Source organism: Lagenorhynchus albirostris, chromosome 2 (genome assembly GCF_949774975.1).
Source record: "Lagenorhynchus albirostris chromosome 2, mLagAlb1.1, whole genome shotgun sequence".
In the NCBI taxonomy this organism is placed as follows: Eukaryota; Metazoa; Chordata; class Mammalia; order Artiodactyla; family Delphinidae; genus Lagenorhynchus; species Lagenorhynchus albirostris.
In genome coordinates, this window is record NC_083096.1 from 171173738 (window position 1) to 171188207 (window position 14470).

The 14470-nt window shown below is 46.9% G+C and overlaps 1 protein-coding gene across 6 annotated transcripts in view; it reads left to right on the forward strand.

Moving 5' to 3' along the window:
• Positions 1-14470, forward strand: part of TMCO4 (transmembrane and coiled-coil domains 4) — a 95670-nt gene that overhangs the window by 476 nt on the left and 80724 nt on the right. For 4 of the 6 annotated variants that reach the window (XM_060141237.1, XM_060141241.1, XM_060141243.1 and 1 more), the window contains exons 2-3: positions 10044-10151; positions 13957-14051. The gene's annotated coding sequence lies outside the window, so the exon portion shown is untranslated. Of the gene's footprint in view, positions 1-10043; positions 10152-13894; positions 14052-14470 lie in introns of all 6 variants that reach the window. The other 2 variants (XM_060141238.1, XM_060141239.1) reach the window with 2 other exon arrangements.

Consider the following 14470-nt stretch of genomic DNA (forward strand, 5'->3'; position numbering starts at 1 on the left):
GGGGAGGGAGGTTGGGAATAACCTCTGCAGAAAAGCCCCGGCCCCAGTGTCACAGGGAGCCCAGGTCGCCTCATCCTGACCCCTGCTGTTAGAGGAGGATGAATTACTGATACTAACTTTGGAGTGGATTTTACACCTGGGTAAGCTGAGGCTCAGAGAGATGAGGGAATTTCCCCAAGACCACACCGCTGGGAAGGAGGTCACGATACGAACCTGGGTTCCCCGACTCCACAGCCTGACCCAGTGCCTGGCACAGAGGAGGCCAGCACAGTGCCCGCTCTCTGCCCTGCTCAGCCCGGCACAGGGGGTCGGGACCACAGCTGGACTAGGCTGGGGGCCTTGGTCTAGACACTGCTGCCTAACATGGAGTAGGAGTCAGCAGTTAGTTCTTTTCCCCTAACTCGGTGTTCGTTTCAGGGCAGAAACGTGAAGCCTTCCAAGCTTTGGGCGCATCCAGCAAATATTTATCGAACACCTGCTGTGTGCCAGTGTGTGCACTGCTGTTTGTTTGTTTTCAGCATCTTTATTGGGTATAATTGCATTTTACAGGCAAGCAGAAGCTAAATGAGTTCATCACCACTAAACCAGCTTTACAAGAAATGTTAAAGGAACTTTTTTTCTCTCGTTTATTTATTTATTTAATCTTTATTGGAGTATAATCGCTTTACAATGGTGTGTTAGTTTCTGCTTTATAACAAAGTGAATCAGTCATACATATACATATGTTCCCATATCTCTTCCCTCTTGCGTCTTCCTCCCTCCCACGCTCCCTGTCCCACCCCTCTAGGTGGTCCTGCACTGAGGAAACAGCAGTCAACAAGACAAGTGGTGCCCTGGGGTGCGGGGGTGGGTGGGGTACATTCCAGAGGGTGGAGTAAAACACGACCCTTCAGCCTGAGGGGCAGGAGGGGAAAGGCTGAGCCTAGAGGAGGGACCTTTGGAATCTTCTCTACCATGAAGTCTGAGAAGAGGGCGGAGAGAGATCAAACCTCACAGCCTCAAGCCCTCTGAGCCTCCAGCCCCCCTGGGCCTGGTTTGAGATGCTCTGTCAGCCTGAGCTCCCCCGACCCACCGCCCAGGCATTTGGGGGAGAGGGCCTAGGTGGGTAGAGAGTGGGCCAAAGGGAGCCCTAAACTGACCTCAGAGCCTGGAAACCTAGCTGTGTGATCTTGGATATGTCATTCTACCTCTGTGGGCCTGTTTTCTTATCATAGAATGGGGGTCATAATACTTCATAGCATTGATGATGCTATGCCAGAATGCTTCAGAAATGGGAAAGCAGGGTCCAGAGTGTGGCCCCTATCAGAGACCTTTTGCCAAATCAGGCGTAAGCAAGGGGGTAGTGTTTACTTAGAGCATATTTATTTAGAGACCCTAGTGACCCTGTTGATAACCTGCGAGTGCTCTCAGTAAAGAAATACATGAGGCAGAGGGAGGGTGGCTGAGTTCAAGGTGAGGAGGTTGAGGCTCCCTGCTCGGCTCTCTCCGGAAATAGAATGCTTACGTCACTGTCAGCATTTCAACTTTTTATGTTTTTATATTTTCAGCATCTTTATTGGAGTATAATTGCTTTACAATGGTATGTTAGTTTCTGCTTTATAACAAAGTGAATCAGTTATACATATACATATGTTCCCATATCTCTTCCCTCTTGCGTCTCCCTCCCTCCCACCCTCCCTATCCCACCCCTCTAGGTGGTCACAGAGCACCGAGCTGATCTCCTGTGCTATGTGGCTGCTTCCCACTAGCTAGCTATTTTACGTTTGGTAGTGTATATATGCCCACGCCACTCTCTCGCTTTGTCACAGCTTACCCTTCCCCCTCCCCACATCCTCAAGTCCATTCTGTAGTAGGTCTGCGTCTCCATTCCCATCTTACCCCTAGGTTCTTCATGACCTTTTTTTTCCCTTAGATTCCATATATATGTGTTAGCATACGGTATTTGTTTTTCTCTTTCTGACTTACTTCACTCTGTATGACAGACTCTATAAGTCCATCCACCTCACTACAAATAACTCAATTTTGTTTCTTTTTATGGCTGAGTAATATTGCATTGTATATATGTGCCACATCTTCTTTATCCATTCATCCGATGATGGACACTTATGTTGCTTCCATCTCCTGGCTATTGTAAATAGAGGTGCAATGAACATTTTGGTACATGACTCTTTTTGAATTATGGTTTTCTCAGGGTGTATGCCCAGTAGTGGGACTGCTGGGTCGTATGGTAGTTCTATTTGTAGTTTTTTAAGGAACCTCCATACTGTTCTCCATAGTGGCTGTATCAATTTACATTTCCACCAGCAGTGCAAGAGTGTTCCCTTTTCTCCACACCCTCTCCAGCATTTATTGTTTCTAGATTTTTTGATGATGGCCATTCTGGCCAGTGTGAGATGATATCTCATTGTAGTTTTGATTTGCATTTCTCTAATGATTAATGATGTTGAGCATTCTTTCATGTGTTCGTTGGCAGTCTGTATATCTTCTTTGGAGAAATGTCTATTTAGGTCTTCTGCCCATTTTTGGATTGGGTTGTTTGGTTTTTTGTTATTGAGCTGCGTGAGCTGCTTGTAAATTTTGGAGATTAATCCTTTGTCAGTTGCTTCATTTGCAAATATTTTCTCCCATTCTGAGGGTTGTCTTTTGGTATTGTTTATGGTTTCCTTTGCTGTGCAAAAACTTTTAAGTTTCATTAGGTCCCATTTGTTTATTTTTGTTTTTATTTCCATTTCTCTAGGAGGTGGGTCAAAAAGGATCTTGCTGTGATTTATGTCATAGAGTGTTCTGCCTATGTTTTCCTCTAAGAGTTTGATAGTTTCTGGCTTTCATTTAGGTCTTTAATCCATTTTGAGCTTTGTTTTGTGTATGGTGTTAGGGAGTGTTCTAATCTCATACTTTTACATGTACCTGTCCAGTTTTCCCAGCACCACTTATTGAAGAGGCTGTCTTTTCTCCACTGTATATTCTTGCCTCCTTTATCAAACATAAGGTGACCATATGTGCCTGGGTTTATTTCTGGGCTTTCTGTCCTGTTCCATTGATCTGTATTTCTGTTTTTGTGCCAGTACCATACTGTCTTGATTACTGTAGCTTTGTAGTATAGTCTGACATCAGGGAGCCTGATTCCTCCAGCTCCATTTTTTGTTCTCAAGATTGCTTTGGCTATTTGGGGTCTTTTGTGTTTCCATACAAATTGTGAAATTTTTTGTTCGAGAAGAGCTAACACCTATCCTTCTCAAACTCTTCCAAAATATAGCAGAGGGAGGAACGCTCCCAAACTCATTCTATGAGGCCACCATCACCCTGATACCAGAACCAGACAAAGATGTCACAAAGAAAGAAAACTACAGGCCAATATCACTGATGCACATAGATGCAAAAATCCTCAACAAAATACTAGCAAACAGAATCCAACAGCACATTAAAAGGATCATACACCATGATCAAGTGGGGTTTATTCCAGGAATGCAAGGATTCTTCAATATACGCAAATCAATCAACGTGATACATAACAAATTGAAGGAGAAAAACCATATGATCATCTCAATAGATGCAGAGAAAGCTTTCAACAAAATTCAACACCCATTTATGATAAAAACCCTGCAGAAAGTAGGCATAGAGGGAACTTTCCTCAACATAATAAAGGCCATATATGACAGACCCACAGCCAACATCGTCCTCAATGGTGAAAAACTGAAACCATTTCCACTAAGATCAGGAAGAAGACAAGGTTGTCCACTCTCACCAGTATTATTCAACATAGTTTTGGAAGTTTTAGCCACAGCAATCAGAGAAGAAAAAGAAATAAAAGGAATCCAAATCGGAAAAGAAGAAGTAAAGCTGTCACTGTTTGCAGATGACATGATACTATACATAGGGAATCCTAAAGATGCTACCAGAAAACTACTAGAGCTAATCAATGAATTTGGTAGAGTAGCGGGATACAAAATTAATGCACAGAAATCTCTTGCATTCCTATACATTAATGATGAAAAATCTGAAAGTGAAATTAAGAAAACACTCCCATTTACCATTGCAACAAAAAGAATAAAATATCTAGGAATAAACCTACCTAAGGAGACAAAAGACCTGTATGCAGAAAATTATAAGACACTGATGAGGGTTTCCCTGGTGGCACAGTGATTGGGAGTCCGCCTGCTGATGCAGGGGACGCGGGTTCGTGCCCTGGTCCGGGAGGATCCCACATGCCGCAGAGCGGCTGGGCCCATGAGCCATGGCCGCTGAGCCTGCACATCCGGAGCCTGTGCTCCGCAACGGGAGAGGCCACAGCGGTGAGAGGCCCGCGTACCGAAAAAAAAAAAAAAGACACTGATGAAAGAAATTAAAGATGATACAAATAGATGGAGAAATATACCGTGTTCTTGGATTGGAAGAATCAACATTGTGAAAATGACTCTACTACCCAAAGCAATCTACAGCTTCAATGCAATCCCTATCAAACTGCCACTGGCATTTTTCACGGAACTAGAACATTTCAACTTTTAGAACCCTTGCCATCACATGTACTACATCAGACAGATGTGGCTAACTTTGCAGCTTCCTGAGTCATCTTGAACAAGCTAAGTGACCTGTGCCTCATCTGTAAAATACCTGTCCCCACGGTTGTCATGGGGGTGAAAGCGGCCAAAGCCACAAACAGCCCTGTGTAGAGCTGCCACTCTGGGAGCCTTTTCAGTTTTTAAGCCCAAGGCCTGGGAGTGGTTGGATGGGCACAGTTGACTGCATAGGTTGCCATAGCTCAGCATGTACCAGCATGAGCACTGTTTAGACGCTGGAGGTACAAGCAGTCAACAAGACAAGTGTTGGCCTGGTTGGGGTGACGGGGAGGTGCATCAGGGTCAGAGCCTGGAGAATTTCTCACGAGCCTGAAACCATCTCTCCCTGCACTGGTACCACCAGGTTACAAGTGACTGGATCAGGCTCCTGGGCCCACACATGTGGGACCTGAAAATGTCATTAGGTGCTTTATCATCACTCTGTCCTTTATGACCTGAAGGTTTTGTAAACATTGCCATATGTTTTAAACTGGGGCTACAGATGAAACAGGGGCCTCGATGCCATGTGTTACAATGGGCAGGAGGGGACTGGGGAGAGGATATTACCCACTTGCCACTCAGCCGCCCTCCACTTGGCAGCCAGACCCATCTTTGGTACCACCATCCGCTCAAAATCCTTCTGTGGCTTCCCACTTTCTTAGCATAAAGAACAAAACCCTTAGCACGGCCCACAAGGCCCTGCAGTCTGGGCCCCACCTACACCTGGCCTCCTCCTCCAGCTGCATCTCTGATCACTTTATCAGCAGTCCTCTGTGCTCAGGCATGCTGCTCCCTCCAGCCTCAGGACCTTTGCACGTGCTCTTCTAGACCGTTCCTCCTCCCTCATCTCCCTATTCTCAGGTTAACACCTGCTCATCCATCAGATCTGAGCCCAACCTAGACCTGCATTCCAAGTTCCTCAGGCCACAGGACATCCCCAGGTACGTGGGAGGTTTAGCCCAAGGTGGAATTATACACTGGATATTGCTGGGATTAATTTCAGCCTGTACCCTGTCACCCACCCAACCCCCCCCCCCACACACACACACACACCTTGCAACTGTAACCTTCATGACTTCCGGGACTGGTCTTAGTTTGCTCATAGGTGCTCAGTAATGAAGTCTACCTTTGGGAGTAGCTCTTGAGCAAATATTGGGACCTTGCTCTTTGTATAAAACCGTATTGTCCTTCATCAAAAAAAAAAAAAAAAAAAGAACACTGAAGTCACTTCTTAGTTTTGGGGGTAGGTGTTCATTCATTCATCCTTTCACTTACTCTGCCAGGCACTGTTCTAGGAGCCATCAGGGAATGTGCCACAAAAGCCACTGCCCTCAAGGAGCTTTCTCTAGTGGGGCCACAAACAAATAAGCCTGTAACCCATTGTCAGGTGGTAGCAAATTTGATAAACAAAAGTCATGCAGGGTCTGGTGGGAGCAGGCAGTGGTGGCACCTGCTGTCTTAGACCTGGATGAATAAGGAGGGAACTCTGCTGGGGGGGTGGGGAAGCACAGATGTTCTGAGTGGCATCCACTCCCACCCTGAGCCTCCTTGTCGGGGAAACAGGCACAGGGGCAACCAGCCTTTATACCTGAGAGGAGGTGAGGCAGCCCAGAGAAAGCCTGGTGGGAGGTTGGGGGTGGCTTCAGAGGTGGCAGGCTGGACAAATCCAGGAAGCCTCATGGCAGTTCCTGAGACCCTTTAGTAAAGTGGAGAAGAACTTGGGTTTGAAGCCACACATGCCTGTGGAGGGTATGTCCTGCCTGGTCCTGCCTTTTGCCAGCTATGTGGCCCTCACCCCTGTGAGCCTCAGTTTTCTCATCTGTAAGATGGGGACAGTGTTAATCTCTTCCTTGTAAGGTTGTTGTGAGGCTGAAATGGGATCAGGATGCTTTTGAAGAAGGGCACCATTTGGACGTGAGGACCCACATCAAGAAAAAAACAGCATGAGATGAGGCCCTAGATGAGAAACCCAGCATGGGCTGGAAGCAGCAGATGGTTCAGTTTGGGGCAAGGCTGGCTGGAAGAAGGGAAGTGGAAGAAAACAAAGTTGAAAAGTAGGGTTGTTACTGAACCAAGCTCAGCTCCGCTCACCCACATGTAGTAAAGCCAATCTACTGACACTGGGTTGTGGTGAAGGAAAGCTCAGCGTTTATTGTAAGGCTCCAGACAAGGAGTCTGGGGAAGTCAATGCTCAGAAAAAGCCAAACTCCCCGTTGGGTTTCAGGGAAACTTTTTTTTTTTTTGATATATAGTTGATTTACAATGTTGTTAGTTTCTGGTGTATAGCAAAGTGATTCAGTTATACATATGTGTGTATATATATATATATATATATACACATTCTTTTTCATATTCTTTTCCATTATGATTTATTACAGGATATTGAATATAGTTCCCTGTTGTAGTAGTGCCTTGTTGTCTATCTATTTTATATATAGTAGTTTGTATCTGCTAATCCCAAACACCTAATTTATCCCTCTCCCATGCCCATTCCCCTTTGGTAACCATAAGTTTGGTTTCTGTGTCTGTGAGTCTGTTTCTGTGTCGTAAATAAGTTCATTTTAATCATATTTTAGATTCCATGTATACGTGATACCACGTGGTATTTGGCTTTCTCTGTCTGACTTATTTCACTTAGTATGATAATCTCTAGGCTACCCATGTTGCTGCAAATGGCATTATTTCAGTTTTTATGGCTGAGTCGTATTCCGTTGTGTAGATATGTCACATCTTCTTGATCCATTCATCTGTCGATGGACGTTTAGGTTGCTTCTATGTCTTGGCTATTGTAAATAATGCTGCTGTGAACATTGGGGTGCATGTGTCTTTTTTAATTATACTTTTCTCCAGATATATGCCCATGAATGAGTTTGCTGGAGCATATGGCTACTGTTTTTAGGTGTTTTGTGGGTTTTTTGTGGCCACACCATGCAGCATGTGGGATCTTAGTTCCCTGACCAGGGATCAAACCCACACCCCCTACAGTGGGAGCGTGTAGTCTTAACCACTGGACCACCGGAGAGTCCTATTTTTAGTTTTTTAAGGAAGCTCCATGCTCTTTTCCGTAGTGGCTGCATCAATTTACGGAGAAGGATTTTTGAAGGCAAGATGAGGAAGGGGAGTCACAGGGTGTGTGATCAGCTCGTGCACAGTTCTCTGACTGGTTGATGGTGAGGTAACAGGGTGTCCCAGGTGTTAACGTTATCAGTCCTCAGGCTCCAGTGGGTCTGGGGGTCTACATGCTCATGGTCATCAAGTAGTTAACTTCTTGCATTTGGTGGGGGTTTTAGCATCTGTAAAACAGCTCAGGAAATGTGCATCAGATACTGTTATCTAGGTACCTCAGAGAGGAGCTAAAGAGTCTATGACTGCCGTATGGCTGATTTACTGTTCAAATTATTACCAGTTCTCCTGGCACGACTACGACATTTGTCACTACACAATCCTTTCGATCATTAATTCTTGAGCCAGGCTTTTGTGACTCGGGAGGCCTGGGAGACTACCGCTTTTCCATAAACAAGAGGCAGGCAGAGGACACGGGGGAAGGCGTCTGTCTCAGGAAAGCCCCACGGGGTCCTGCTCGGTTCAGGGTGTTAACCTGTGGACAGATGGAGCTAGTGAGATTCTAATTCGGAGGTTCTCAAATTGTGTTTGAAATCTTTTGGGCCACCTCAATGTATAAACTAGACCAAAGAGGAGCCGTGTAGCATCGTAGTTAAGATGGCTGCCCTTGGGCTAAGACCCAGGGACAAGTTTAAATCCCACATCACTTATCCAGTGACCTTGACATTCATTTCTCAGGGCCTCTTTCTCCATCTGTAAAACAGAGATAATAGCACCTACCTGGTAGGATTATTGGGAGGAAATGAGATGATGCATGGAAAGGGGTGGCATTTACTAACATTGACCAAGTATTGACTGGTGCAATTTTTTTAATTAAAAAAATTTTTAATGGTGATGAAATAGACACAACATAAAATTTGCCATCTTAACCATTTTGAAGTATGCAATTCAGAAGTGTTAGGTATAATCACATTGTTTTGCAGTCGATCTCCAGACCATTTCAACTTGCAAATCTGAAACTCTGTACCCACTAAACAACAACTTCCCATTCCCCCTCCCCCAGCCCCTGGCAGCCCCCACTTTACTTTCTGACTCTATGATGTTGCTTACTCTGAGTACCTCATATAAGTGGAGTCATACGTATTTGTCTTTCTGGGACTGGTTGATTTCACTTAGCATAATGTCCTCAAGGTTCAGCCATGTTGCAGTGTGTTAGAATTTCCTTCCTTTTTTAAGGCTGAATAATGTTCCATTGTGTGTATATAACATTTTGTTTATCCAGTCATCCATGGATGGACACTTGGGTTGCCTCCACCTTTTAGCTATTATGAATAATGCCGCTATGAATATGGGTATACAGGTATCTTTTTGAGACCCTGCTTTCAGTGCTTTTGGGTGTGTAGCCAAAAGTGGCATTGCTGGGGCATTCACTGTTGAAATTTGGAGTTGGGCATGGATGGCTCCCCACTGTCTCTCCTCTTGCCCATCAGAGTAAGAGAGATCCCTGGGACCTTGTGGAGCAGTTTGAAAACCAGTAGGTCAAATGAACCATTAGAGATTTTGCCATTTCTCCCCCTTCCTTCCCAGGAAGACTTCCCTCTTGAATTGTTTTTTAATTATCCCTACTGGAAACCACCCTTCATTCAGCAAATGTTTATGAGTGCCTGCTATGCTTCCACGTGGGCAGAGGGAGAGATAAACAATAAGCAATAAACATAAACAAGGAAAGGATATAGTGTGTCAGACAGCGATGCGTGCTCTGGACCAAGCAGAGGAGCCAGTTAAAAGCGATTGGGATGAGAGGCTGGGGGCAGCATGGCTTCCCTGAGCTGTGAGATTTGAGCAAAGACTGGAAGGAGATAAGGGAGTTGGTCATGTGGTTATCGGGGGAAGAGCACTTCCGGCAGAGGGAACAGCCAGTGCAAAGGCCTTGAGGTGGGAGCATGCATGGTGGGATCCAGGAGCAGCAAGGAGGATGGTGTGTCTGGAGCAGAATGAGTGGAGGGGAGGGGAGGAGAAGGGTGCGCTACGTGTGGCCCGGGTGCCTTGATGGTGACTGTGGGTGAGAAGGGAGTCACTGAAGGTTTGGAGCAGGGAAGGCACATGATCTGATTCTAGTTTGAGGTGGAACTTTCTGGATGCTGTGGGGTGGATAGCTAGGGGTGAGGGCAGAAAGAGGCGGGAGACTGGTGAGGAGGCTCCTGCCAGAGAGATGATGGCAGCTTGTACGAGGATGGGAGTCAGTGAGGAAGCGCGCAATGATAAATGTGGACAAAACGTCCTGCAGCCTGGGCATCCACCCCGATAGCACACTGTTACCCTCCCTGCGCCAGCACCCCGCCCTTCCTCCAGGCCGCTGAAGTGAGGTTGGGATGGGAACTTGCCCTCCATGCCAACATCCCTCTTTTTTCTTTTGGTCTGTAGTGGGATTGTCCAAAACCCTCTGGGTTCTTCTACGTTGGAACTGTTGCCGTGGAAACCTCCTGAGTTGCTGCGGTTACCACTGACCTCCAGTTTAACTTCCAGATAGAGGTATAGAACGAATGGGTTTGTCTCCTAAAATGCTGAGAGTGGGGAGTAAATTGGGCCTGCGTAGAATCTCCACTTCTAGGACCATGTCAAGATTGTCTTACTCTGTGTGTGTGTGTGTGTGTGTGTGTGTGTGTGTTTTAACTTTGGACTACAGTCTTCAGAGTTTCTGGCTTAAGAACAGTGCTGCAGCTGTATTTGTTATAAAGGATTTCCTCAGCCAGATGTTCTTCCTTCTCTTTGGCTCCAGAATAATTAGTCTCAGCCTTCCTGTGACCCGGTAGCTCACTCTCTGGTAATGATTATCTCACTGTACTGCAGACTCATTAAAAAAATGCAGCTGTGGCCAGTTAACTCAGAAAAAGAGGAAGAGAGAAAAAGAACGTCACCCCCGACCCGCACTGGGCTCCCCCCCCCGCAACACACACACACACACACACACGCACGCACGCACGCACACGCACGCACGCACGCACACACACACACACACACACACACACACACACACACACACACACACACACACACACACACACACACACACACACACACACACACACACACCAAATTTGACCTTGGCCTTTACTGACTGCTCCAAGTTAAAAAAAAAAAAAGCCACAGCTGACTCACGTGTAAGAAAAACAAAAGAAGTTCATTCTTGCATGAGATCTTCTAAAGACCCAGGTCCCGGAGTTTTAAGGATGATTTAAAGGATTTTCAAGGATGATACTGACCACATTTGATTTTCTCCTTGGTGCTGACTTTGGAAGTTTTTCTTGTTCCAAGAAGAAATCCCACTGCATCGTTTATGGGGTCCGTCAACAGATGTGGGTTGAGCACCTCCTGCGGGTGCCTGCAGAGCCCAGGTCAGATGTTTGGGCGTGGCCGTCTACCTCCACTACTGACAGAAATAACCCAGTCCGTGTTTTCTTTGGTGACAGATAACGTGACTGGTGAGAGAAAAATCCTGATTGTGGTGCATCAAAACGTGGTCCCACTCCAGACGAACGGCTTCCGTCCCACTTCTGGGCCTTGCAGCCTCGCCGTTGACTGGTGTCCTCACCGTGTACATGTTGTTTCCCTGAGAGCTGGGGCCCTCCTGGGTCAGGTGTGGATCTTTCTCAGGGTTCCTTGGTGTCTTCACGGCACTTGGGCAGAGACAAGACCCCCAGGGAGTCGGGACTTACTCCATCCATTAGGGATGTCCTGAGCCCAGGGTGCTGCTGGGCTGGCCCTGTGCACACGAGGTGGCCCCAGGCACACAGACACTGCTAGCCCTGACCAGCGGGGTCTTTTTCTCACCACAGGAACCCAGCTGGCTCTCTCAGAGTCAGTCCAGCTTCTCAGACGTATTTGAGAATATCAGACTGGATCCTGGTCCCTAATCAGAACAAGGGGTGGAGGCCCCCGAGGACCAGCATACACAGTTTAGGTGTCACACCACCCACGGCTGCCACCACACTCCCTCAGCTGGAAGAGTCTGGGGCCCATCCCTTCCGCCTGGACAGCCCATGGCGTTGGAACCCTGGACTCCTCCATCCCACCGGCATGGATGGCTGAGAATTGCCCTTGTCCATCTTGTTGATGACAAGACCTGTTGGTCAGAGGAATGGGACTTCACTGTGACCTGAGCCCCACTGGCTCGGCTGGGCCACATGGGGCCAGGGCTTTCTGAGACTAAGCACTCCCCTTCTAGGGATCAAGAACACAGCTGTTGGGCTTCCCTGGTGGCGCAGTGGTTGAGAGTCCGCCTGCCGATGCAGGGGACACGGGTTCGTGCCCCGGTCCGGGAAGATCCAACATGCCGTGGAGCGGCTGGGCCCGTGAGCCATGGCCACTGAGGCTGCGCGTCCGGAGCCTGTGCTCCGCAACAGGAGAGGCCACAACAGTGAGAGGCCTGCATACCGCAAAAAAAAAAAAAAAAGAACACAACTGTTTTTAATTCTTTAAAAAAAAAGTTTTTATTATAAAGGCTCTAATAAGCTCATGACAGAAAATGTTAAAAATTCAGAAAAATAGAAAGAATAAAAATCGATTACTTCTAGGCCCACAGCCCCACCACCAAGAGACAAGGATCATTAGCATTTTGATGTACTGCCTTGTGATCTTTTTGCTCTGTGAAACATTTTTTAAAAACATAACTGGAGGGCTTCCCTGGTGGCACAGTGGTTAAGAATCCGCCTGCCAGTGCAGGGGACACGGGTTGGAGCCCTGGTCCGGGAAGATCCCACATGCCGCAGAGCACCTAGGCCCATGTGCCACAACTACTGAGCCTGCACCCTAGAGCCCGCGAGCCACGACCACTGAGCCCGCACGCCACAATACTGAAGCCCGTGGGCCTAGGGCCCGCGCTCCGCAACAAGAGAAGCCACCGCAATGAAGCCTGCGCACCACAACAAAGAGTAGCCCACGCTCGCCGCAACTAGAGAAAGCCCACGCGCAGCAATGAAGACCCAACACAGCCAAAAATAAAAATAAAATAAAACATAACTGGAATCGTACTGTATATCCAGTGGTGTACTGTTAACCACCTCCCTGGAAAATAGAATCCCTTCGTTTGTAGCACTTTCCATTTCTGTGGTGGAAATACTCCCTCTGTGGCCCATTTCAGGCTCCCAGCATCACTGAACACAGAGCTGGGAAGAGATGCCAGTATGAACCGGCATCAGTACACCATATTATAATTTAAAATCGTATCTATTTGTTCTGATCTTGTAAACAATACACAGTCATTATTGAAAATTCATAAAACTTGAACATATAAAGAAAAAACTAAAATCATCCAGAATTGGACAACCACCACCCCACCCCCCCGGCTTAGAGACAGTCACTGTCACCATCCCAGTGTAAGTCCAGCAGTCCCCTCTGTACAGATGGAGACATAAAATAACTGTCTTCAGAGTTGAAAAGCAATACGTGTCTGTGACAGAATATTGGGGAAATCCAGAAAAGTCTCTGGTATCTCACCTTTCAGAGATCACTATAGAGGCTATTCATCTCGACATTTTTCTTCTCTGTGTCTTTTTAATATGGGTGGACTTACGGCTTGAATCTCCTGGTTTGCAGGCATAGTATATACATTCTCATGCCTCCTAAGAAGGTAACCTCCAGGGGAAGGGTGTTGTCACTACTAATTGATTAAACACCCTACAGAAGCTTGAGAGGCAGAAAATATTCTGGTTCCTTGAACATGGCAAATGGCCCATTAGGATGAAGCTCAGGTGATTTGAAGTTTGAGGTAGTCCCTGAGCATCTTTCTGGCTCTTCAGAAGCATCTTCTCTCTTCTCCTGCCGGGCTCTGGGACATCCCTGGGTAATTCCAGATGCTTGGCCCTTGTTCCATTCTCCCTTTCTCATCTGATGCTTGATGGGAGGGTAAGAATAGGAGTGCCTTTCTGGAGGGAATAACCTAGCTCTTGCTTAAGCCTGAACACTAGTTCATTCGTCGTGTCACGGGCAATTTCTGAGCACTCACCCTGTGGCAGGTAAGAGTTTGGGCACCAGAATACTGATATGGAGTAGATCCGGTGCCGGCCCTCTACTGCCAGGCTAACCAAGGAGCCAGTGCGGCACCCACGGCTCAGGGTACAAGGACTTAGAACCGACAGTGCACGCACAGCGCCAGGGCTGTGCCCAGTGAATGGTAGCTGACTGCAAACCTGCGGGGGCAGAGGCCCAGAAGAGTGGTAGTGGTGGTAGTAGGGTTAGCCCTGAGCCCCGGGCTAACCGATCCCTCTTTCCCACAGGCCTCCTCCAGATCCCACACCCTATGGACCCATGGGCTTGTTTTTCTCGTTTGCTCCTCCAGGGAAATTTGCATATTTCTCCAAAGAACCTTCAAGAAGCTGGACGGCCTGTTTTCAGACTTAGAGGGGAAGCCCACGGTTGTTTCTTGAAATCTGGGTAAGTATTATTTTAGGTTTCTTTCTCTTCAGAACCCTTGTCATTACTTAAAATGATCTTAATTTAAATGTCGTGAGTTTACATGTTGTCTGTCTCCCCAACTAGAATGTATCTCTATGGTGGAAGGTGGTTGTCTGTTTGTCTTAGTCACCGCTGTGTCCCCAGCATGTAAGACAGCACCTGGTACATATTTATTGTACGTATCTGGTACATATTTGTTTCTTTATTTATTTATTGGTTTTTGTGGGGGGTTTTAGCTGTGCTGTGTGGCATGTGGGATCTTAGTTCCCCGACCAGGGATCGAACCTGTGCCCTGGAAGTAGTGGAAGCGTGGAGTCCTAACCAGTGGAACGCCAGGGAATTCCCCGGTAGATGTTTATTAAATTAACTAACTGATTGGTTTGGAGTGGAGGCGAATA